Genomic DNA, 26,841 nt, shown 5'->3' with positions numbered 1-26,841 from the left:
GAAAGCGGGGTCTTCCTGATACCGAAACAGATGTTGCAGTGCCTCATACGCAGTTCGTTTTGCTGGTCGGTGAGCTGCTTCGGAATCCAAGCGGCACACACCTTCCGATATCACAACCTGTCGTGAACAACTGTCCACACGGTTCCATAGCTGACATCGACCTTCACCGCCAACATTCGCAATGTGACACGCCGATTATTTCTCACTTGGTCGTCCACCTTGTCGATGAGATCGCTCGTGATGACAGTGTTTACCTGGCCTGGTCTCGGGTCATCACCCACACTCTCACGGCCTGCACGAAAACGAGCACTCCATTTTCTGAAAGACTTGTCAGAGACACATTTCTCCCCGTAAACTGTCACCATCCGGCGATGAGTAACTGCCAGTTTTCACCTTCCGCTGTCAGAAATCGGATAACACCTCGCTGCTCATTCGTCGAATTTTGCAACGCGAACGCCATCCTGTCCTCATACGGACTGCCGCATCATTTGAACGCCCTTTTGATAAGAGCCTCTGCTCTTTCCTGCCCATGCGGGCGACCCCGCATGCTTCGATCCCAGTCAGAGACTCCAATCGCATCCCGAGATGTCTCTTTACGTTCTGCCATAGCGGAATATGCAAAAATTTAACTGTTACGATTTTACGTCGTTTCGTACCTTTTCATTTGATCGCCCCTTGTACTAAGGGCACTTATTTTGTGTTACCGCGAACAAACCTACCGCTGCACAACATCTAACTTGTTACATTTGACATACTAGACCTCACTAGACTCCCTACACGACCTCACTTTCCTAATGTACTAAGCGAAAGCTTAAATTTACTTTTAAAAGTGTTAACTGGATAGCCTAACATTAAACAGACATATACATATATTCTAAAGCATTCAATTCTTTCACAAATTCATTTACAGGGATGCCAAAATTTATCTCCTCTAAAAGTTTTAAATTTACGACAGAAAGGTTAAACATTTCTACTTTAACATGAACATTTAGATATTTACACATCACTTTTGAATTCACTTTACATCAACAGTCATAGTTGCTTTGTTACAATTTACCATCTATACACGAAATCTTAACTATAAGTTAACAGATTTCAGTATTCAAAGAGTCTTTCCGACTAAACATATTCACAATTTAATTCTCGCAACTTAAAAGGTCTTGTTTTTTTTTTTTTTTTTTTTTTTTTTACTGCTAGTAGCTTCTCGCCAAATTGCAAACATAAATTTATTCGATTTCAAACTATTTACAGTTAAGTTTCGAAATTTGCGATTTAAATATACTAAGAATCTTTAGCAACTTATAACAAGATGATATAAGTTGAACTTCAAAGAAATTGTCACTTATCTTTTTCTGTACTCCTCCATCCTGATCTGGCAGAATTGTTCAAACTCGGAAACCTCATGACCCCCAACCTTCTTCTAGAACTTTGATGCTTCCGTGCCGTTCGCTTCACTCCTTTTTCTCTTTTCCCCCTTGTCTAGGAATTTGAAATTCTTGTGTAACGGCTGTGGGTTTTGGAACTTCAGTCTCCTCTTGAGCTTTGGCGGGGCCATCCGTCCTTCAGGGTCTTTGAACTTGCGCTTGGACCTTCTAACTTCTGGTCAGTCACGGTTGTATCAGCTGGTCTTTCATCTCTTCTCGTCCTCAATTCTGGATCTCCTTGGACCTCCCTCGCAGTTGTTGCCGATGGAAAACGCGGTCTACGTATTCTTGATTCTGTACGTCATTGAAAATTCCGTCTCGCTGGAACCTCCTCTACAGGCCTCACTCTCTTAGCCGGCGGTACTGGTGTTTTCGTTGAATCCTCGGTTCTGGCTCTTTGGTCCGTCGGCGTCACCTTCCTACGTTTCTGTGCGCCTGGACCTTTACCTGGTTGAATCCGCATGGTCGGTGATTGATCAGTCTGTTTTCTTTTTTGTCTTGGGGACCCAGCTGGGCTTTTGAGCTGGCGGAATTCTTTTCTCCCTTCCAGGATCCTGTAAAATTTGAAAATCATTTCGGCTATAGTAAGGCTTTATGTGGTCGATATTTGCGACCAGTTGTTGGACATTTTCGGCATTTAAATAAAACGTGGCTTCCCGTATTCTCTCAACAATGTACGGGCCTTCAAAAACCTGGACTGAAACTTCGCCACCCTGTTTTTGCGTGCGGATGATAATGAGTGTTTCAACTTGAGTACTTTCTGCCCCACTTTATATTCCATTTCTATCGTAATACAACTTTTGCTTCCGTCTTGCTACATTAGAGTTCTTAATTGCTTCGTCGATAACCCTCTGTGTGTCTTTTAACTTGAATTCTTCTTGCCTTTGCTGTACAAAGAAGAGCTTATCCGAAGGCGATGATTTTTCTTCCTAAAAGTATTTTCGCGGGAGTCTTCTGTGTAGTATCGTACTTTACTGTTCTCAAGGCAAAACCTAACTCATTGACATAGCTGTCTCAGTGGTCATGAAAATTCTTAACGTATCCCTGATAATTTTTACAATATTCTTATTTACGCGTTCCGCAATATTCCATTGTGGTCTATATGGTACCATTTTTAGATGGCGTATGATAAGTCCTGTGCACAATTTTTTAAATATACTGCTAACAAACTGTTTTCTTTTATCTGATATTACTTTTAGTGGGGCCTCGTATTTTAAAATATACTTGTAACAGACCTATTTAAGTGTAATTGAACTATTTTATTCACGCCATGAACTCATGAACTGTAACCGAACTATTTTATTTAAACGCCATCTCGTGGCGATATGAAAAAACGTCAGTCGACCTCCAGGCGCCATGATGATAGCTTACTATGTTATGTTATTCTCAATGTTTGATGTTCCATTTGGTATATGTTTCATTTTTATGTATATTTCTTTTGTTTGTAACCGTTCCTGTGTGCTCTGTTAATAAATCCGTTTAAAGCTAGCCGGCATTAGTGTCTATTGAGGAACGGCTACATCACATACTTATTTAAAAACGAATCTGCGACTATTTTAGCTGAAGCTCGTTTAAGAGGGACCATTTCTACCGATTTTGAAAAATGGTCTACAATAGTTAACAAATATCTATTTTTATTTATTTTTGTCCGTCTTAGGGTAGGGTCCAAGCAAATCTATGCCAAGCATTTCATTTGGGAAAGTGGTCTTTATGTTTTTTAAATACCCGACCGGGCTGTAATTAACATAATTTATTAACTGGCACATATGGCACGCTTTAACATACGCCGTAACTAGTATTTGTAACTAGGGAAAATTGCGTACCCTCTGTACGGTTTTTCGAATTCCGAAATGATCAGCGGAGGGCAGATCATGCAAATCTTCTAAAAAAAATTAAACGTAGACTCGCTGGGATCACTGGTCGTTATTCCTGATTATCATTTGTTACTTTGGTATAGAATAGAAGTTTGTCGATTATTTCGTAGTGCTGTGCCTTATTGCGAATAGCTGTTAAATCTGTATGTTCAAACTTTACAGAGTCTTCAAGATAAGCGTAAATATCTTTGAATTCCGAGTCCTTTCTTAATTCCTCAACTGTTGTTTCCAGGGACTCATTAACTTTTGAGGTGAACATAGCACACTTAACTGTATTTCCTTTCACATCTATTTTTATTCTTGAAAGGGCATCGGCAACTAAATACTCTTTTCCCGGCATGTGTTTTATAATTAAATTGAATTGTTGTAACTTTAATGTCCACCGTATCAGGCGAAACTATAAATGGTTCCCCGAATACAAGCGACCCCCTGCCGCATGGTCCGAGTATACTGCTATCGGAGAACTTCCGAAGTAGACACGAAATTTCTGAACCTCTAATAAAACAGCGATCGTTTCTCGCTCTGTTGCTGAATAGTTCCTTTAGGTAGAATTTAGAGTTTTCGAAAAGAAGGCTATAAGTTGCCCATTCTGGGAAAGCACCGCTCCAATTGCATAATCGGATGCATCTGCAGCAATCTCTAGGCATTGTTCGCCTTCTGAGAATTTAAGGACTGGGGCATTAATTAGGGCATTTTTTAGTTGTTCAAAAGCGGTGTTCGCCTCGGCTGTCCAAAAAATCCAGCTTTCTTTCTTTTCATCACTAGAAGAGGATTCACAATTTTAGCGAAGTCTTTGATTAACATTCTGTAATAGGAACACGAGCCCAAAAACGAAGATAATTTCTTAGCCGTGTTTGTGGGAGGATAACTCTTAATCGCTAATATTTTGAAATTATCGGTCTCTATGCCCTTATTTGAAATCTTGTACCCAAGGTACCGCAATTCCTTCCCCGCGAACTTGAACTTTCTTGCATTTATTTTAAAACCGGCCTCGTTAAGTAAGGCAAAACCTTCTTCCAAATGTTTCACATGTTAATCCAATGTTTCGCTGGTAACTATTACATCATCAAGATAAATGATTGTACTTTTACCCAAATTTGGCCTTAAACCTATTTCCATTGCTTTTTGAAAAGTAGCCGACGCTCCGCTTAACCCAAAGGGCATTTTTAAGAAGGCATAGGCGTCTGACTTTGTAATGAACGCAGTCTTTTGAACATCTTCAGGTCTTATGGCGATTTGAAAATAACCAGACGGTTGTCATAAACTTAATCGAACGAATTTTTCTAATGATTTGATCAATTATTGGTAGGGGATACGTAGGATATTTTGTTATACTGTTAAGTTTGCGATAATAAAAAAGCTATATGTGCCCGGGTGATCGGGTGGTAGCCCATTTTTCTTCCTGCAAAGGACCACCGGACTTGCGTATGTACTAGTGCTTGGTTGGCACAATTATTTAATAATCTAAGTTTTAGTACAATTAACAAAAATTTTAAATTGGATTTTTTTCAAAATACTTCAAAGTGGCAGACAAAAATGTAGTTGCAAATTTAATAACGAAATGGCGAAAGAATTTCCTTTAATAAAGCCGACAAAAATTGATTCTGATATTCACTACATTCGACGCTATTTAACATTTTCAATTACGATAATGTCTTGTATCCTAGCTGGACGGTACATGACATATTGTGTCCCGGACTTTTCGCACTTGTCTGACTGTAACATCAGAACAAGCCCACGAAATCCATCGTAGCAAGGAACACAAGATTGCGCCTGCTGTTGGCAACATCCTTGAGCATCTAACAGGTGACAGTATGACTTTGCTCAGTTTCTCACCCAATTTTGATATAGCGCGCCGCGGGGGACGGGCCCAAGAGATTCTAACCCATCTTCCCCTACCATTAATCTCTCGAGAGGAATTTCGAGTCGCCGCATAATTAAAGGGCCCTCCATGCTGCAAAGACACTGTACATTTACAGTCATCCATGTCTTGTCTGGGATTCGAACCAGGGCCTGCGATACGGCAGTCAGCTTCGCTAACCACTATCCCGGTCGGATGGCCTCTGACAGTATAAGAAAGAGAATCAAACAACAGTATCTTCCTATAATGTCGCGCAATATTTTGCAAAAACGAATATGATGAGGAGGAACAACAGCATGCACTGACCGAAGGACTATTTTTATTCCAGGATTATTTTTATTTTTATTCTATTGCGCACAATTAGACTTTCATTGTACTTCAAAATTATTCAAAGCATTGTTCGAAAATAAATTCTGTTGTGCATTTGCAAAAACTGAGGTGTAGTTAAAGAGGTGATAAAAACCATGATCGCCACTCTGAAAACAAATTAGAAAATGCTGGTTTCAAAGCCATTTACACAAATCCTTCAAATGCGAAAGATTCAAAGTTGTTTTCGATTCTCGTTGTATATTTTGATCATAAAGAAGGCGTTTAAGTTAAAATTCAAAATTAAATCATTCTTCCCTGAGAAACACCAGGAATAATTATTAAACCCATTATTTATAGGTTGGATTCAAACAACTTGATATATAAGGCGGGGGGATATTGTGCAGACAATATCAAATTTATTGACAAAATAAGTCGCAAAAATAGTTGTCAGCTTGGCGATATCTCACCAAATTACCGAGATACCCATTTACTCAATGTTAAATGCACTTGTCCTTCTAATGTTACTTTTCCGGCATAGCTTAAAATTTGTTTCGTGTTACATTACACACACACACACACACACACACAAAAAAAAAAAAAAAAAAAAAAATTAGAACAATTTTACATATAACTGCACTAGAATCATATATCTATGTACAAAATTCGCAACAATATGAATTCAGGAAAGTTAAACACGGATAAGGAAATTTTGGAAGTCTGAAGACTTATCATAGGCGAACAAATTGTTACATACATATACACAAGCAGATACTACTCCAAAATAGCAAAGCAACAGGTTATGGGGACTCTAATTTACTGAAAATTAACTGTCGAAATTTTTGATAAAATCACTACCTCCCTCACTTATGTACATATATACTACACACTAGATTGGCGACAGGTAAAAAGGAGAGAGTGTGAGGTAACTAATCTGAAAGGTATTATAATGAAACTACAAAAATAGTTCAGTTTACTTATTTAGATACTTTATAAACTAGAATAGGTACTATATAAGAAAGTTCTCGGCGTCATGTATAAAAAATTGTTTGGAATAGGTTCTTTTTTTCTTTTTTTTTTTTTTTTTTCAAACATGTAGTGGCAATATTCAATGAATAAGTAAGGAAGTTTCGTACGCGTTTGGAAGTATAATAAAAAGAAGTCTTTAAAGAATGATGTAAATGTGTTAATTTGCTCAGAAATGTTTAATTTAGCATCGTTCTCTGATCAAATTTTTGCCTGAAGATGGCCTTAGTCCCAGAGAAAAAGGGCAATGTTACTTAATTTTGTGCTACGGTGATTTATTCCCTTCCTAAGAAGCGGTAAAAAAAGGGCACAGACCAAGAATTATAGAAGATGATTTTTGTGAAGTTCAATCTTTTGAGGCATTAGCATCAGAAAATATTGTTGCCTTATACGGGCTCGTGGATTTGCAGTAACTGATGATAACACTTAATGAAGAATCAAAACACAATTTATTTGTTATTATTATACAGAAGAGCTCCAAGGACATGTTTACAGTCGTCGAAAATCTACGATAAACACTCTGAAACAATCAGCAACACAACCTTCAGGCTATAACGGTAAAGATGGCCTTACGACAAAGCTCTAAATTACATCTACCGACTCGGTCAATCGCTAAATCAATCTCTGAACTCGAGACATTACTACTGCATACTCAATTTAAGATACTACTATTCCACGTACAGGCAGGTTGTATAAAGCTTTAATCTACCTTCGAGAATATTCTGGGGTTATGACTGAGTTCTAGAATGCTCTCGCCCCGTTTATGGCATATTGCCTATTTGGTCGCCAAATGGACGATTTCGTGCCAAATCTAGCAACCCTGTCTTTCCCTGCAACCCTAAAACAGCTTTGCGGGGAAGCTATCTTTCTCAACAATCTTGTTCGTGTTCAGCGGAAAATACTGAATGACACGAGATTTAAAGTCAAGGAAATAACAAGAAGATCGACTAACAATTGCTTTGCTCATTCTATATGAAGATATTCACAAGAACGTCAGCAAGATTAAGTAACGCCACTTTTTCAGGAATTCAGAAACAGGAATGGGGATTTAAGGAATTTCACCACCCTTGTCAGAAGACAGCTTTTGATCAAAGTGATAATTATCGGCTCCTCAAACTGAAATTTGATCTTCCGCGAGTGAGATTTGACGACCATGATCGCGTGAAAAAATGTGCTGGAAAACATTTTGAGGAGAAACCCTTCCCATGGTTTTCCAGAGGCACAGAGTTGCTTATTAAACGACATGAAAAGTATATCGATTTACAATAGGATGATGTAAAAATATACTATTAAGTTTCCTTATTTCTTTTAGAAATACGTAAGACCGGACACTTTTCATCTACTTAGAGTTTGGTTTGGTCTGGTTTACTTGATTACGGCAAAGCGAAGGCTATCTGCCTAAGGAAAAGGATGCCTTCGTGGGGAGCGTTCTAAGGAAAACTGCTCACGTTACACATGCGAAAACACCCATGCAATCAGCCGGCTTGCTGGGATTCGCACCCCGGATCCAACTACCAGTGTTCAGCGACTTTAGTGTTCGGGTGTTAGTGAGTCTTGATATACTTATGTATACACTATTTGGAATGCATTTTTTGAATATTAAAATATATAAAGCTTAATAACAATCGCACAATATAAATCACTTGATTTTACCAGAAAATTATAGATTATATTTTTATGGCAATTGTTCATACTATCTGTTTTCTTCAACTTCAGAGTTTCCAATTAAGTTGACTAAAGAATGATGCGAATTACAACCGCTGTCGCAATTTTAATCAAAATATGTGATGAAAAGTGCATTTATCATAAATGTTAATGACACCTTTAACATCAGAAACGTCCTTGATGAAAGCTTTCCAAAATTGTTGATCTTATGCGTAATGAAGCGTCACGCTACCCCAAATATATCAGCACCTCCCTTGAGCGTGCGTTGCCACTGCAATATGTTTAACTTAATTTCTGCGAAGCCTGGCGCTTAACAATTTTCCGAAATGTTGCCATTCGGCAGAACATAAGACATTTAATTTATATTTAGAGTTTAAAAGCTTGTAACCGCTTAACAAACTGAGAGATTTAAATGCAGTACTTAATTTTTTTGCCCCAAAAGGGCTATTAGTCTCCAAATAGGATTTTGCATTGGTTTACTATAAATGGAGTCTAAGTTTTCAAATTGTTTCTCCCAAATATCCTTTCTTTGAATTTTTTTTTAAATAAATTAAATAATGAAGAATCTTTAAGTATGTATGTATGTTCCTCGCATTGTGGAAAAGACGACTATATCTACAGCCATCCAGTTCTGAATAACGTAGTCCTCAACACGAATATGTGCATCTCGAAGTCTGGATTTTGAATTTTTTTATTATTTGTTTTTCATATTTTATAAAACTTTAATGAACTTCTGATTAACAAACTCAATAATGTGAAAACAAGCAAAGGCAACTCGAAATTAGAATTTTTTTTCCACTGCGCGATCGGGAAGTTGTAAGATATTTATCTTTAAATTTAGTTAACAAACTCGGTTGTATGTAAGCAATATGTTGCCACTGGCGGGAATAAAATACATTTATCTTCCGCGCTCCAACGCATTGCCATTCAGTAAAGGCTAAGTTGCTTCGAAATTTAGTCTGAAATATTACTGAGCGATTTTAATAGGTTTAATAGCAAACAGTTTATTTTTTCTGGTTTTTAATGGGATTGAGTTAAATCAGGATGCATTTTAAAATCATAAGAAGTCCAGTTAGAAATATTCAATGTTATCATGAAATAACAGTAGGTAGACTCGTTGAAATCATTAAATACCTTTTATTTTTTTATTAGGGCTGTTTTGGGAGGCTAATTTATAAAGAAATAAAATAGCAAATATAAGAATGCGTATGGTAATCTCTAACTCCCTTTGCGAAATTTTTAAGAAGAATGGTGTTTTTAAATATTTTGTGATTTTGCTGTTGAATTTTATGTGGCAAAGAAAACAATGCTTAAAAATAAAGCTAGAATGATAAAACAAAAATTGGGTTAGCAGAAGTGAATGCAAAAGCAGACTGACAGACTGCGACTTCAGCAAGAGCGTAGAAAACCTTAACAAACCCTTTTGGTCGACGGTTAAAATCTGAAACCTTTCAGATTTTTTTTATTTCTTAATTTTTTAGATATGCTCCTTTTATTTATTTTTTACCAGAATGTTTTTCAAGCGTTACACACTTTTGGTACAGAATCCTTTTTTTTTTTTTTTTTTTTTTGGTTGCAAAATTTTCACAGCATCATAGACTTTTATTTACACTTTGCAGAAGTATTTCAAAATATTTTGAGAAACACAAAGGAAGAAAAAAAGATTAGCGATTATAAAAATAAATTATACCTTTTCTATAAAATGCAAAATTCGTTCACACTCAGTCCATTAAAAGTGAAAAATTTCAGATATCTTAAAGATAAGAAATTGCTGAATTTGGTGAAAACATATGGACTTTATCTCATTAACAAACGTATTGTAAAATATTACTTCGAACATGCAATTCATTCATTTCCGCTAAATCATAAACAAAGCAAAACAAGAATAATCTTATTAAATCTATGTTAAATAGACGTATGAGCATATATTTATACAGAATTTAAAATAAAATTACATCGTTATAAAAAGATATATGATATGTATTTAATATATTTATGACATGATTCAGTACTTATTTGTGTCATCGAATATAATTTTTAGTGAAACATAAATGGCAATTCAAATATTTTGTTATTTACAGAGCTTAAGCCTACTTTTGAGACTTATTTAGTTTTGTCTACTAATCAGCTTTTTAAAAAACTGACCGCAATTTTGTTCTTTTCTTGAACATTCGCAGAAACTGAACTAATTTATCACTTTATGTTATTATTAGTTTTTTGTTAAATTTCATAAAAGCTTTCACTCTAAAAAATATTATGAGATTTCTCCCTTCAGTTTACTTACTCTTCATAAAGTTTAGTATTTCACAATCAAAGGTGTATGAGAGTCTTGGCATTTAAGCCCTGATTATGAAAATTCTTAAAATTCTAACGACCCACCAGCGACCGAGCGGTAAAGACCCTGAACAATGGTAGTTCGGTTCGAGGTTCGAGCCCGCGAACGGGCTGGCTGCATGGGCGTTTCCGCAGTTTTCCCATGTGTAACGTGCATACGAGCCAGGTTCCTTTAGAAAATCCTCCACGAAGAAATCCCTCCCTTTAGGCAGATATCCCTCGTGTGCTTTGCCCCAATTAAATAATACAGTCCAGTTTCTTAAAATTCTAACATTAAATAATATCAAAAGAAATACCGTTAACAGTGCTGATAAAATCTGAAGATAAGTTGCTTATAGTTTTTGTCGTTTATCAGGAAGGCAATTTTTAATGCAATGCGTTATATTACTTCTCAAATTCTTACAGCAGGTTTGTTGAGTATAAGTTTCAAATCAATACTTAAACTCTTTAAAATTCGTTTTTAACCTTTTCTGGTTGTAGTAAAGCAAATCTTGTGTATTTTTGTAATTTATTCTCTGTTTGAGTTAGGATCATATAATTTCCTGATACTATCTAAACTATTTTAAATTGCATTATTCGAAAGTCATTTTTCAGTGTATGCTAAAATGTCATGGCTGTATTTTAACACTTACAAATGCACATAAAGATAGTATAACGGTTTAAAATATACTGAACTATAAATATTTTAATAAATTTGTAAGTTATATTATGAAGTACCAACAGGGAAAATCTAAAGTTATAAGCTTGACTCCGTTTTTGACCGATTTTTATTTAAACTAAAACTCTCGTGCACATTCTCTCAACTTTCTCATAACATCATGCGCGGAATAACGCATGCATTAAAGTTCGCAGAAGTTTTATCAGTTGATCCCGAAACAATAATTTTGCGCATATATTGTTAGTCATTTCTGGATAAAAGGGAAAGAAAGAAAATGTAAAAGAATCCAGATTTTGATGTCGCACAAAAATGTTTGTTAAAATTTCTTACGATCTCTTTAAGTTTTCAATTCATCCATCTGCTCTTGGACTCCTTCCTGTCCGGATTTTTTGAAGTCTGTATGTATGTACGTATGTTTCTCGATAAATCAAAAACGATTAGCCGTAGAATGTTGAAAGAATGTTGAAATTTTGTATAAAGAAGGCTATAACGTCTAGTTGTGTCCCTCCTTTTTTTATTGCTGTCGGCAGTATCAGATATTAAAAAATTAGAAGCACTTAGTAGGAATACTGAGACGTAGGAAATGCGGAAATACTGATGGCGTAGATACTTGATAGCTTAGGACGTAGATCCATATTAAAGACGAAGAATTCTAATTTCGTAGAATACTAAAATGTTGATTCCATGATGACTAGGAAACATGGCAGCCGATTAAGATTAAATATTCATTTTTATTTCAACTCACATTTGTGGTCACAACTTACTTACCACTCTAATTATGGCTATTCAAGAACATTTACATTTTTGAATACTATTGTAGTAGGAAGAAATTCAGCTCGTCAATGTCTGAACAGGCTGTTCAGACATTGACGTGGTGTTCAGAACAGCAAAGAGAGCTAGAAGCAAAGTACGCAATTATCCAGTATGGAGATTCACCAAGAGAAAGGTTTTTATTTAGGTTCGAAGGGTTTCATTTCTCGAAATGTTTAGTTTCCGAATTAGTCACGTCAACAGCGTTATGCAAGCCATGTGATATAGATTAATATAAAAATAGGGCAGTCGTTAAAGTTATTACTACTTTTAGAGTACAAAGAAGAAATACCTAAATTAAAAATGAGGACCAAAAAGCTATAACTAAATTAAATTATAAAGCTGAGTCTTTTAAATAATAGCTTTATTAGGCACTTTTCTTCATACTTTGCCTAAACAGCATCTATCATTCTAAAGAATATCTAGATATTATATACGATGCCTAGGCCATTTATGCAATAATTCTTATATTTCACAATTTGCCTAAAAACGACATGCATTATATAAAATGCCTAGGTATTCCATAGAATGCCGCATTTTCAAACTTTTCCAGCAACATATATATATATATATATATATATATATATACCTCTATATATATACCCTCTTTATCCTACTTAGTATACTTTGCCCCATCTTCGCAATCGTTAGTCATAGTGATATACTTCCAATCACAGAAATGTTTTAAATGACGAAAATGCTTATGATTTGGCAATGTGAAATTTAAAATAATTAATTGTGGACAAATAACAAATTTAACTTTTAATGTTGTCTCTTGGTTGGTATACTTATATTGATAAATTTTTTTACTAGTTATAAAAAAATAAAAATTATGAAAAGTTTGAATCCGGTACGACGAAAACTGAGCGGGATATTTAGTTCCAAAATTCGCAGTTTTTTAATGTTATTTTCAGCTTGGCTTGAGGGATCGGTTTAAAAGTTTAAATGAAGTGTAGCAAAAATGTGACTAATTTAATATACGCCGTACAAGGAAGTTATACGGTATTCACATCAGATATTTTTGTTAGGTTTCGAAAGAAGTCTTCGGGTTATTTCAAAGAAATTTTTGTTTTTGCTAAATCTGTGTTATTATAGAGGCTTTTTCTAAACAGGATAGTCTAGAAAACATTGCTTAAAAGATTGAGTTATAGTATACATATATGTAAGAAGCACGGATGGATAACAATTTATGAAACACTCTTATACTTATTATGGTGTTATAAATAACTAACTGTAAGTTATTTATAACATAGTTAAATAAATTATAGTTATTTATAACACAATAATACACAGTAACAAGAGTGCTTCATATTTTAGTATAAGACTATAGAATTAGTGCAAAGAATAAAACAGAACTTCATAGGAGGTATTTAAAAGAAGTAGTTCAGTAATAATATCATCAAAAGTGAATATAAAAAATTAAATATCATAGCAAAGTGGGCCGTATGAAACTTTCGGTTTCCTGACGTATGTAAAACTTATAACTGCGTGAAAGAATATAAGATTCTATATAAACATAATATTTTCGTTCTCTTGTCATTTGTTTATTTTCTCAAGTAGGATTTTTAATTTTGAAAAGCCTTTTTTTTTTTTTTTTTTTGCATTCTAAGCTTGGTTAGCTATAACACAACACAGAAGACCATGTTTTCAGCCTCTTTCAGGATTCGACTAGTCTTCTTCTTAAAACTTAATTATCTCTATCATTTTATATAAAATATTAGAAACTGGAATCTTCCTTCTGTTGAACATTTACACAGAGCTGCAAATTTAATTTTACTTTTACAACAATCTTATTGCTTGAAATATTGCGAAAAATAGCTATCTGTTTAATTTAGAATTTAAACAGCAAAAATCAGCGTTACATTTGGAAATTTTTACAGATTTTTCTGTGAAATTTTTCTATGAAAATTTGAAAATATAACGCTGAATTTTATTGTTTAAATTCTAAATTAATACTTGTTCGGCGTGGTATTTTATCTTAGCTATCTGTTTATGTTTTGTGCATATAAAATTTATCGAAACACCGTGTTTTAGAAAGAAGAAATTCATTCATGATTTTTAACAATTATAAAATAAAATTAAACAACTGTCTCTTCAAGAATTAACTGTACTAGATTAATTATATCTCTTAACAATTTTAGATCACCGTTCGATATTATTCAGACTCATTTTGGCCTAATAATAATGAAAAGATTTTAAAATATTGTGTCAATAACCAGAATTTGACACAAAAATATAAAAAAAAAATGTATTTTGAGAATAACACCTATCAACTGTCGGTTAAATGGGATAAAGCCACAAACATTACTAAAAGCAAAGTGTCAGAGAAGCAAATGTTCAAGAAAAGCCTTTATTTTACGGTCGTTATCTTTTCAGATTAATGTTAGACATTAGGCTTGAATATTAACTTGAAGGAAAGCTTTTTTTTGACCCGGGTCATTGTGTTTTATTAATCGTACTGATTACCCGTGATTGAAATAACGGTGGTGTACATTTGTTTTCTTTACCTTTCTACTTTTTTATTTCTTTACTTTTCTTTCTGTGTGTAATAGCATTGCAGCTCTCATACTTCTTTGTATTATTCCTACTTAGGTATAAAAGCAAGCCATTTCTTCCAGCTATTATTACTGCTTTGCACCTGTGACATATGGTGGTCGGTTAAATAACCTTATAAGAAACAACCAACACTGCCTGCAATAACGGACCAACTGGGAGGAAGCTAACACGAAACGTCAAGGGGTATAGAAGGTTAATTAAGTAATGGTGTATAGCAGTTTTAGTTTTATTTAATACGTCATGTCCTCTTCCTCAAAATAACATATGTGAATCTGATTTCCTAGACAAAAAGTACACTGATATGAATTTTTATTTTTGAGTTGATAAATCTATATAAATATATACGAGCGTCCGTGTGTTTGTCTTTGATACAAATCTACAGTTTTATAATGATTTTCCGATCTTTATGTGATGAAATTTGGTAAACGTGACCATTAAAATAAGCGGAAGGTCACTTCTATATAAATAAGATTTCTGAAAAACCTTCCTTCGGAATCCTCACCATTTATATACATATAAATTATGTATTAGGCTAGTATAAAAAAATCGGTTAAAAACTCAGCAATTTAAAAGCTTTGTGTTGCCATTCTGAAAAGAGTAAAATATATACTTTCAAATTTAATTTAAAAATGCCTCAGTATAAAAGAAATGTATTCTCACTCGAGTAAATATTTATTCATCACCACGAAGGCATGCCGGAACCATGCTACCATCACACCACGAAGACATGGCGGAAGCGGGGAGGAAATACCTTATATATTTTAATATAGCAATCTACTTGTTCTCCATTCAATTTTTTTTCTTGTAAAAGCATTTATACAAATTTATTGTATTACAGATAGTGATACGGTCTATTTTATCAGTTTTTCTTTCTCGAAGGTATTATTTTAGTGAATATGTAACTTAATTTTTTCTGTTGCTTATTATGTACATCTAATATTTGTGACACATTTTTCAGTGGATAAGAAAAAGATTTTTTCACCTTGTAAAATGTAATTGCTCAAATCGTCTCAGATGACAATAAGTTTGAGAAGAGGAAAATGACTGAAAAATTCAATGTTAGTAAACACAATATTATGGGCTTTAGTCATAAAAAAGGAGAATTGTAGAGACATTAGGTTATTTCAAAAGCAGGAGAGATGAAAAATGAACAATACCCTCGAGGGGACTCGAAGACCTCTCGAAAACGCGTCGAGCGTGCTGACCATTACACCACGAAGGCATGCTAAGAAGGCGGGAGAAGTACCTTATAAAATAATGTCTAAACCTGGAAAAGGAAATGCGGCAAAATAAGTTGGCACCAGGTTAGGATAAGTTAGGTTTAGTGATTAAAGCAAAGCAACTCGAGCGCCAACCGCCTAAGTGAGAGATGCCTTCGTAGAGGACTTCTTAAGTTAAATTGGCTCGTATCCATTTTACACGGGGAATTTCACGGAACCAAACATGTAGTTAGCCCGTTTCCTGAGATTTGATTCAGGTCGAACTACTAGCGTTCAGTGACTTAAACGCTCGGCCACTGGTGGTCAATCAATACAATACATATGATTAAAAATCTACGAAAATATGTTTATTAAATAGAACAGCATCCATAACAATGAACGTTCATGCGACTGGAAATATCAGACGCTACAGTGAGAACCATTTCATTTAACAATGTATGAGTAGTTTGCAGATCTAGAAAAGTGGTTAAAATTAAACCCATAGTTAAAGAGATATCTATTTATGTATTGAAAAAGGGATGGGGTATTTACCGAAGGGAATAAAATACGTAAAATCCACAAAGATACTTTGTTACACCTAAATCATTATTATTAAATTTTTGTTTGATGTTTCTACTTTTAGTTTTATTTAAAATTCTCAATACGCCTGTGTATTTTCTCGATAAAAATCAGGAAAAATGAAAGTGATTTTTTAAAATATGCTTTGGCGATTGTTGATTTTCTCTGGTAGTTATGAGTTTTATACTTAGCAGGTGACCAGAATATGATGTTATGTTTATACTCAGCAGACCTAAACATTCAACACCGTGATGGTCAGGAGTGTGATGATATTGCAGATTTAGAACGTTTATATATTATAGAATGAATTCTGAGACACGAACAAGACATCAATGTACTAAAACATTTGACCTGAGCTAAACCTGAAACTTATGACCTAAACATAAGATTATGATTTCAGAAAATGTTCCTTTCGTAAATCAGAGCGAACTATGTTACAAACCGAAAAATGTCTTTTTTGGCTTTTATTTCAAATATAAAAATATTTCCTTGTCTAACAAACAGTTCAGATATGAACCCGTTGGGAAATTTGCAGCCATTTGTTGAAATAAGGCCCACCAGAGGCCGAGCTGTAAAGTCCCCGAATACTGGTAGTTCGGTCCGAGGTTTTAATCTCGTAAACGGGCTGCCTATATGGGAGTTTTCGTGAGTTTCTCCATGTGTAACGTGTTAATACGAGCCAGTTCCCTTTCGAAAGTCCTCCACGAAGGAATCCCTTCCTTCCGTGTAGTGTTTTAGGGCAGAACATGTACACAGTCATAATAATTTGTTGAAACAAAACCGAAGCAAAAGATAATAATCCATTAAGTGGAGCTCATCTAAATTCATATTGAAATATGGTAGCATGACATGTTTATTGAAATAATTAAAAATTTCAAAAGACTTCCATACTAAGTATTTTTATTACATTGATGCATTTGAATTTTATATGCTAAATTTAACAATTTTGAAAAAATACATTTTTATTTTAATAAACTTTTCTTATCTGCACATGAAAGTAATTGGTATTTTTTAGTTAATTTTTTAATTCTACATAGAACAATAAAATGTCTGAATTATTTAAGCTAACTTGATAAATATTCATGAGTAAAGATGTTGAAGCTATAAAAACATTGAATAATAATAATAATAATGAGATAATGTGAATTAATTAAGTCATTAAATGATATTAATGAATAAGAATATTACATAACTCTACTTACTGCAGTCATAGCAATGCACTGCGGACAATAACTTAGTTTTTATTAATACAACGTATCATCATTTTAATAACCTAATTCAATTATTTATTTTCAAAGTAAGGTCACTATTAAGCGGCTCTGTTGGAAAATAAAATGAACTGTTCAATTAAAGTTATTTCCGGGGAAAAAATTGTTGTCTTTAATTTACTAAGATTCAGAGAACTTAATTAGTTACACTATTTCATAAAAGTAATATTTTTAATCGTAAGGGATCAATTAACAGCACTACAGAGCCTTAATTGCTAAATAAATATGATGTTTCTATAAAATAGAACAGCAGATAAGAAATTTGATGATAAACCTACTATAACAAATTCTATTAATTTATAGTTTATAAGGCATTTCTCCCGCTTTCTTAGCATATCTTTGTGGTGTAGTGGTTTGCACGCTGGGCGCGTATACAGAGATCCGCGGTTCGATTCCCGGCGAAGGCGTTGCTCATTTTTCATTTTGCCTGCTTCCAAAAATACCTAATGTCCCTACAGTGGTGACATCGAAAACGATGAAAATATGTGTCCGCGAACAAATCTTGAAAACAGGATTAGAATATGCATACGGAAACATCTATGCATACGGAGTTAGAAACTAAAAGATTACTAAACAAATCTCCAAGATTAAATACTAATTATATATATATTAATATTGTACATATATATTCCACTGGTGTCTGGACAGCATTTACTTTATATAATATCATTGAAGCTAGTTTATTCATAAAAACATTTATTGATTTTTCAAACCGTACTCTCTAATGGCCTATGCAATGTATTTTGGAAATCGTAATACTTTCACATTGAGTTTGATTTTTAATCCTTACATTACTTTTCATCAAAAACATTTCTCTCCATTTTCAAGTACAGTAATTTTTGGTTACAGCACTGTTCAGTGTAACGCGATATCGGATATTATACATGGCCTTATTTAAAATCACATGACGCGATCATATTACGCAATCTGGGAAATATAAGAGTTAAAAATAACTTAATAACTAATAACTGGTAACGAAACTTTATAAACTAGGAAAATAAATGATGAGAAAAAAAGAGGTAAGTATTTTAAGCTAAAAACTTTGAAAACGGTTAATACGTCGATGCAGTTTCTTGAACTAAAGTGAAGCACTTATATGAGACCAAATATCTAACTTGGCAAAATGGTTAAGAAGTTAAAAATTTAGAGAAAATTTCATCAAATATAATTTTATAAAGGCAGTTACAAAATTTATTTTACTAATGCAAAATGTATGTTTGATTTGCATAGCCATAGTCAGATAACGTGCTACGTATTTGCGTTTCAGATATTAAGATATTATTTATTCCATTTTATTACTCTTATTCGCTATTTTTGTCTTGCTTAGTTCATTTTTTAACAAAAATGTATAAAAAAGGTTTCTAAAGTATAATATGCGTACGTAGTTTGTAAATACTAGTCAAATGCTTGATTTTTTAATTGAAGATTCTTTCACTTTAATTATAAAGCGGATCTCTTTAATTGTGGTACCTGAAAAAGGTTTTAATTTTTACCCCACCACCCATGCATAAACTGCACTTATGTGTATATAAAATATGCATATGTATATGCGTAAGAGATATAGTCACGTCACTGGTATTTTCGTCATAAATAAATATAGTCTCTCTGTCTATATTTATTTTCGTAATAAATAAATATAGTCTCATTTAGTTTACTGGTAAAATATGTTAGCGAAATATCTCATTGAACTTATATTATAATAGTTTTCAATATTGTGTGTGGCTGATATAATAACGAACAAATTAAAATAACAATTCATATTTATAACTTTCTTTAAACTAATCTGTTTGTGTTTTAAACTTCGGTTCCGCACGAATTCTATCTTAGAGTGCCAGTAAACTATAGCCTGAACCATAAATGTGCCGAATATATAGAATACGTGCTATTATGCTGCAGAGACTATCATTAGTCCTTTACAGTGCGAACCAACAATCCTGGAATATTATCTCACGAACATTCTCTGGTCGAGACATTTTGACTACCAGAGATGACTTTCTCATTCCATCCCAAACATCGCTAGATAGCATCGAAAACCTATTACATATCATCACGTCCCTAATCGCCCCATCACTACGGAAGAACATTCCCTCTTCCTTCACTCCACCGGCATCCTTTAAATGAGCCACAAGTTTCCCGGGATCAAAATCCCCGACTTAATCCATCCCGGAATCTGAGCATCCCTACTACCCCATTCAAACTTCCGCGTCTCACCGCAGCACCTCTACTCTACTCTGTTTGGGTTCTCCACAAAAATGGTTCTTCTGTTCCTTCCTCCACACCGTCCCTTCTCAACCAGCGCCCTGTCGCACAACGCCACCTTTCGGCAAAGAACAATCTTCTCCGAAATCCCCCGTCTCTCGATCCGGTGTTCAAGCAGTCGGCATCCTGCCACACAACTTCTAGGATCTCGGCTAAGTTGAGTCCGGCCGGTGCACTGTTGCCAACAACTTAAACAGAGAAGCCACCTTTTGCCGGGTCCGGTCGGATTTTCTCAGTTGTCATCGGTGTCAGTTTTCCAAACGTTTGCAAAATTACTTTTAAGAAAAGTTTCGATGACTTGTGACTTATGACGTTGTAGTTGTCGAGTAGGATTCTTCACTTAGTGATTTTTGTATTTGTTTGTTAGAGAGTTGGTTCTTTTTCTGTGATTGAAGATGTATGTCGACTCACGGAATATAGGACCTTTTCTTGTACTGAAGATCATTTTCCTCGTGGTTTGCTGGGCTGGACTTCACACCTCCAGTGTCGTCGCTTCAGCTGACGGTAAGTTTCTGGTATTTTTATTTCGAGTTCACATTTTTGCGTCACAGAATTCAGTCAAACTTTTGGCAAGAATCTGGTTGCTATTTTAGCTGACGCGCTGAGTTTTTTCGGATGACATAAGTATTAGTTCCTGACGCCAGTTAAAAAACTTTCATATATAGTAAATTATTTGCATACTACTTTAGAAACTTTAAACATCTTTTGTTTTCTGCAGTTTTAGGAGAGTTTCAGCTAATGTGATGCAAAGATTTGTTTATTTTGATGTGCTGGTCTCTGAATTAAAAAAGAATTACATACACTAGTTTCACAGAATAAAGCCTATATTGTTCTACATCAACTGAAAAGATGCTTGACTGGTTTCCTTAATTTTGATTGAACTAGTTGAAGCAGTTTACTTTTTTTAACTCATTGTCAAAATTCGATCATTAGCAAAAGCATTTACGTTGTAATTTTAAAATATGTATTGATCTGCTGTTGTGACAAACTGTACTCCGAAATTTCCTTTTCCTATCCTGCATCTGTTTTCGAATTTTTATATGAAATGCATTAATAGATTACACATTTTCAATGGTACTATTCCGTACACTGTAAAACCGATAAATACTTACATATTTGTGGCAATGGTTTCAAGATTTAAGTCCGTTCGCCAGTTATGATTTTCAGGTTTTAAAAACTGTTTCTTCATTTTGAATTTATTCGGTATTTTATAATAATACGCAATATTTGGAAATTCAATTTTAGATCTAATTATAACTCGATTTAATTGCTGATAAAAGTACTTTAATATTCCTCCCCCTAAAATGCGATTTTTAATCAAAAGATGCTGAAGTTTCAAAACTGCAAATGATTCGAAGCATTTCAGGCTTTTGATTACGAAATGAAATTAATTTTAAAACTCAGTTAAAATATTACTGATTCAGAACTCTATATTATTTTGCAATGTCTTGTGACACATTGAATGTGGCTTTAAAATTAAAGCACGGTACAAATTTAAAATCCCAAACTATGTTACTCTGAATTCCTAATAATTTCAGTTTTTTTTATACCTTAATTGACTTCGATTTGCGGTTACGCTTGAATTTTCTGAGACACTCATCAGCCATGCAGCATTTCATAAATTTTGAGAAAGGAAAACGAAGCAATGTGAAAATAAATGACAGAAATAATGGATTGGAAAGCTGGCAAGAGTTGATTAAAACGTATTAAAAGAATTTAAACCTGTATAGGTATGTCAGATTAAATTATAGCACTAATTTATTTAGAATCTCCTTTTTAATTTGGTTATTTTTCTTTTTATATCCTTATAAAAGTAAAATGCTTCTAATATTATATATGTTTGTAATCTAGCATAAATGCTAATATAAAAGGTGAAGTGCGTCATTTCCAAATTAATGGTGGTTATATGACTCTCACATTATGTGGAAGATGTGTGTATTAATATAACGTCATAAATAAACTGGAGTTTGTTAACCAACAGTATAAAATTTAAGACTCTTATAACCTATATTAAAGACTTTACTATATTCATTTATTAAAAAATAAATTACTTTTACCATTCTTATGTAACGTCAAAGTTAGATAAGTCTTTTCAGCGAATACAATCTTTTTCTTTTTAATTCACCTTTTTTCATCATTCTTTGCGGACCTTTTAATTAATGTAATCTTGTTCTTTTCACGCCATCGTTCGGTTAGTTAACATGTAGTCTATTGCCTCGCTTTATCATCGTTTTGCAAAACAATTGATATGTAAAACTTGTACATTTCGAAACTGTTAGATAAAAAAGTTGTTTCTTGCTCTAAGTATTTTGAATGCATTTCAGTTTACATTAAACAGATACATTTTTTAAAAATAAAATAAAAACTAAAGTAAAATTTTAGAAAATCTTCTCTTGCTAATGAATTTCTAAGTTCAAGAAATGGAGAAATAATTAAATTTAAAAGATAAATTAAAGCTTTACGATTTTTCGAATATTAACACTGAGTATCGTAAAGAGTGCAGAAAAGAAATTAAATACGCTATTTTATCCGCATTGGAAACGTTTACGAAAGTGAGCGGGTGATACACTAGCGGGAGCTTATGTAAGGTAACGGTCCGTAAGTTTTGGAAATAGTTCACTACGGATGTTTTTAATGTCAATGTCACCGATTCTGATTTCTTGGCAACATCTGCTAGATTGTATTTGAATAAGTATTGAACATGAAAAATTATCCATAAAGTGCAGGAGTTGCTATGTAATTATTAGCATATATTTATTTTCTACTTTATTATTAGTCCGAAAGGGATTTATCCCTGAGAGACTATTATTTTCGTTTTGCGATTTTGCGTCGAATCACTCTCAATGTCCATTTTACTTTTCAAACTGTTGCCAACAAATATTATCGCGCTGTATTATATTTCAAGAAATTAAATAAAGAAGAATCTGGATAAATGTATGTATGTTTCTTTCATTGTGATAAAACAACGGCACCTAGAGCCATCAAATTTTGAATGACGTAATCCTACTGCGAGTATGGGTGCCTGGAAGTCCAAGTGTGAAAATTGGAATTTGTTTTGTTGTCTATTTCATATTTTGTAAAACTGTAACGAATTTTTGATTACCAAACTCAAGGATTTCAAAGCGAGCAATGGCAATATTGTACAGAAAATGCATTTTTAACTCCAGCGCGCGAGACTGCGCATCGGAAATTCTAAAGATATGCTCAGTTTAAAATTATTTTGTGATATTGCTCTTGAACTGAATTTTATGATTTAAGTGCGAAGAACGTGATATTTGATAAATAAAGGTAACACACAGAATGTTAAAAAACGGCCCTTTGGACGTAATTTAAAATCTGAAACTTAGATTAGAAACTAGATCTGAATCTTAAATCTGAAACTTAGATTTGAAACTTAGGTCTAAGCTTCATATTTAAGACAGAAACTTAGAAAAGAAACTTAGATCTTAGATTTTTTTAAAATTATTTTTTTGATTTACAATTTTTTTGTAGAGCACTGAATCTCACTTCGACACATTAAAATTTCAAACTTAAAAAAAATAACGGATATTTTGAGCTAATTGCTTTTTGATGTGCTGTCACGCTTAAACAATATTTTCGTATAATAATTTCGTTTATATCTGAAATTCGATAGGCAGTAAATAATTTCTGTTTCTATTTCGATAGTCTCGTTTCATATCAAAAGTACTTCCAAAACATATATAAAAACATATTTTACATTTAAATATTAAATATTTCGAATTTTATGAATTCGTATCTTCTTTGATTAGTTTATAAGGGCTGTTGATTTCGCTTTGGCATTTTGCATAGGTTAACTATAAAAGTCTGAATTACTTTTCAAATTGTTGCCTCCAAATATTAGAGCCCTGCATTATATTTAAAGAAATTAAATAATGAATCATCTGCATGAATGTATGTATGTTTCTTGTATTGTGAAAAACAACGGTACCCAGAGACATCAATTTTTTAATAACATAGTCCTCCACCCAAATCTAGCCCAAATCTGGTATATGTAATTTATTTTATTATCGATTTCAGATTTTGTAAAACTTTAACGAAATTTTGATCAACAAACTTCACGATTTTAAAGCATTCCATTAACATTAACATCGCGTGCATTTTCAAGCTCGGATATTTTATGCGCGAGGTTTCTTTACATTTCTTACTGGTATTATGTTGGTAGCGTAGCAACGCAAAGACGTGACAATGTCTATCGGCATTTTGCGTCAAATGACTTTGAATGTCTGTATCACTTTTCAAATCCCATTTCCAACCCCCTGTGAAAGGAACCGCCCATTTGGTGCTTAATATAAAGCCTGAAAGCTTTCAGATCGCACTTTTTTTTTGTTTTACTGTGGTTATAAAGAAATTAAAGAATCTAGAGCTATCAGGAATATAGATTTTGAACATAAAGTAATTCCTCTCAAATTCTTAAAGCCGTAACTTTGACACTGAAAAAACAATATTAATAAAATTTTGAAAAAATGCAATGAATAGAATACAAATTGGCAATACTACTTCTCCAGTTTTTGGAGATTGTTTGAAATGTCTACGAGCAATGATAATTTTATGCAAAATGTTTTTAAAACTGACATCTCTCTCTTGAATTTCGCAAAGAATGTCACTGTAGAGACATGTAGTTTATAGAAATATTGTACATCTAATTTATCACTTTAATTATGTTACGTTTCATTAGAAAAATTTTCTGTTATGTGGAATACCTAACAACAGTTTGAAAAATTAAGAATTTAAAAACGAAATAAAATGTTTCAGTTTCAAAAGTTAATTTTAAAAGTTAAAGTTAGTTTTAAAAGATAATTTTAAATATTTATTTTTTTAAATTTAGTTAATTACTCTCCTCCACCATCATTTTATAAAACATGAAACATCGAGTTATTCAAAATTCATAAATTCTAAAAGATAATATTTATGCATCGTATGAGTTGATTAGAACTTTTGTATGAGCATAATTTCGGAAAAATCATATATTCTAAAATATAATACTTATTCCTGTTATGACTGATTGAATTTTTCACATGATTTAACATCATTACATTTTGTGATAATCATCCATTTCGAAGCACTTTCTAAATGCGCATGTTTAGATGGGTACATCCAGGTATTTATATATTCCTATGGAAAATGCAACAGCATTTCTGTTACTTTTATTCCTGTAAGAATACAAAAAATTCAATTTCTAAGTTCATGGATTTGAAAGAAACACGATAGCTTCAGAAATAAAGGAAAAGCTTGATGCGTTTCTTGTCAATTTCAGTTTTATACTAGGATCATTTTTGAATTATTTCAGATGTTACAAATCCTTTTAAATCCAATATTGCCTTGAAAAATTTGTTATCAGATGACTTTTTTCCAAAATGCAATTTTGCAAAAGAAATAAACTCCCATTCTCTTCTATCTAGTCCGCATTATTTTTAGGGTGATCCATTTTAAAATTGTGCAGATGATTAAACTACGTTGTTCGTTTCAAGCGGCAAAAGCGTTTGAAGGAAAAGCTGTTTCACAAGTGGACTTCGTAAGTTCCGTAAAAATATTTTCAGAGCACACAGTTCTTAAATGACTAAAATTCTGCAAAGTAATGTAATTTTCTTCCGCGCATCGAAACATATCCGTTAATGACATACTCATGTTAGCTAACTGTTAGCAATCCTGATAAATGGAAATTGAATTTTCATGATTATTCAAGATGACTAAGTTATTCATATTATTCTAGTAATAAAAACGTCATATAATAACTGCAAAATTATTTTCGTATGATTTGTTTTAATACTGCTTCAATCTTAAACTCAAAACTTACTTTTTAGTTTCAAATTATATCTTCTTGACTGGTATAGATGATAGTAGAAGCTAACACTTCAGACGAAACCGAGGGTATCTGCCCAATATCCATCTTAGAGTGGCTGTATTTATGAGTTCGTTCCCCTTTTGAGGGTTACCTAGTATTTCCTCTGACTAAAGTTATCGGTGATGAGAAGACTAAACAGCCTATTGCTTCGGCCATTTCTCATGAATGTCTTCCAGCAAATGGTAGGTATTTGGGAAAACCTTAAAATGAACTGAGAGTAATTCAAATATGATATTAAAAGGTAACAGGGTTATTATTTCACCCAACAGAAACTCTTAAATATACTGTGCATTTTTGCAATTCTTTCATCAGTCGTTTTAAGTTTGTTGTTTCATATTCAAATATATATATGTATATACATGTATGTATTGACATTTTTCGCTGAAGATTCCAACTTCTGTTAATGTAATATTCTAATATTTAAGCATTCAACGGTCTTATTAAATTAAGAATTGATAAAATAATTTATCGAATTGTAAAGAAATAGTTATTTCGTAAAGAATCGGAATAACGTTTGAATGAAGATTTTTTTAAATGTGTCTTCATATAAAGAATTTTATTTGAAAACCAGTTTTTTTTCTTCATGTTAAATGTACTTAAAGAACATTTTGAAATATTTGAAAAGTATGTAGAGTGCGATTCGAAGTAAGTTAATTTTTAAAATGTAAATAATTCAATGACCTTTTATTATTTACTAATTCAAACGTAACAAGTAACATAACATGAAATAATGGGTCTACTCCTTAGGAATTTTACTATGCCTCTTTTAAAAAGTTCTTCATAAAAGTCGGTGAAGTTGGGTAGTCACCAAGTACCTGTTATTTCAGGTATTTTTATAACTTTATAAGTTTATAGAGACCGTATTCCTATCCAAGTGAAAAGACTATACATAAACAAGATTAGAGTCACCAAAATTTCGAACTTCACTAAAATTCTGAAGTTCTTGCACCAAGACTTTACGAAGCACCTTGGCACGAAAAATATGTATACTTTCGGTAAATGAACATGTTATATCCTTTATTCTCCAATAATATACATGTATTTTCGGAGCCAAGTTGCCAGAGTATTTTTTCCATTGAGGGAAAAAATACATTTCCTCGTGCATCACTAAGTATTACACGAGGCTTACATAAACGTAAGCAAAAAAGATACATCAACT

The 26,841-nt window shown here is 33.1% G+C and overlaps 1 long non-coding RNA gene across 1 annotated transcript in view; it reads left to right on the top strand.

Annotated features, from left to right (window-relative positions):
- Window positions 1–19,902: 19,902 nt before the first annotated feature.
- The window catches only part of LOC118193062 (uncharacterized), a 112,160-nt gene continuing 105,221 nt past the window's right edge, over window positions 19,903–26,841 (top strand). Inside the window, exon 1 of the long non-coding RNA XR_015039690.1 lies at window positions 19,903–20,323. This is a non-coding gene — a long non-coding RNA (uncharacterized LOC118193062). The remainder of the gene's footprint in view (window positions 20,324–26,841) is intronic.

Source organism: Stegodyphus dumicola, chromosome 1 (genome assembly GCF_044657685.1).
Source record: "Stegodyphus dumicola isolate Sdum_Otavi_A_Nest chromosome 1, ASM4465768v1".
Lineage (NCBI taxonomy): Eukaryota > Metazoa > Arthropoda > Arachnida > Araneae > Eresidae > Stegodyphus > Stegodyphus dumicola.
The sequence above is the reverse complement of the archived record's forward strand: the minus strand, read 5'-3'. Positions and strand labels throughout refer to the sequence as shown.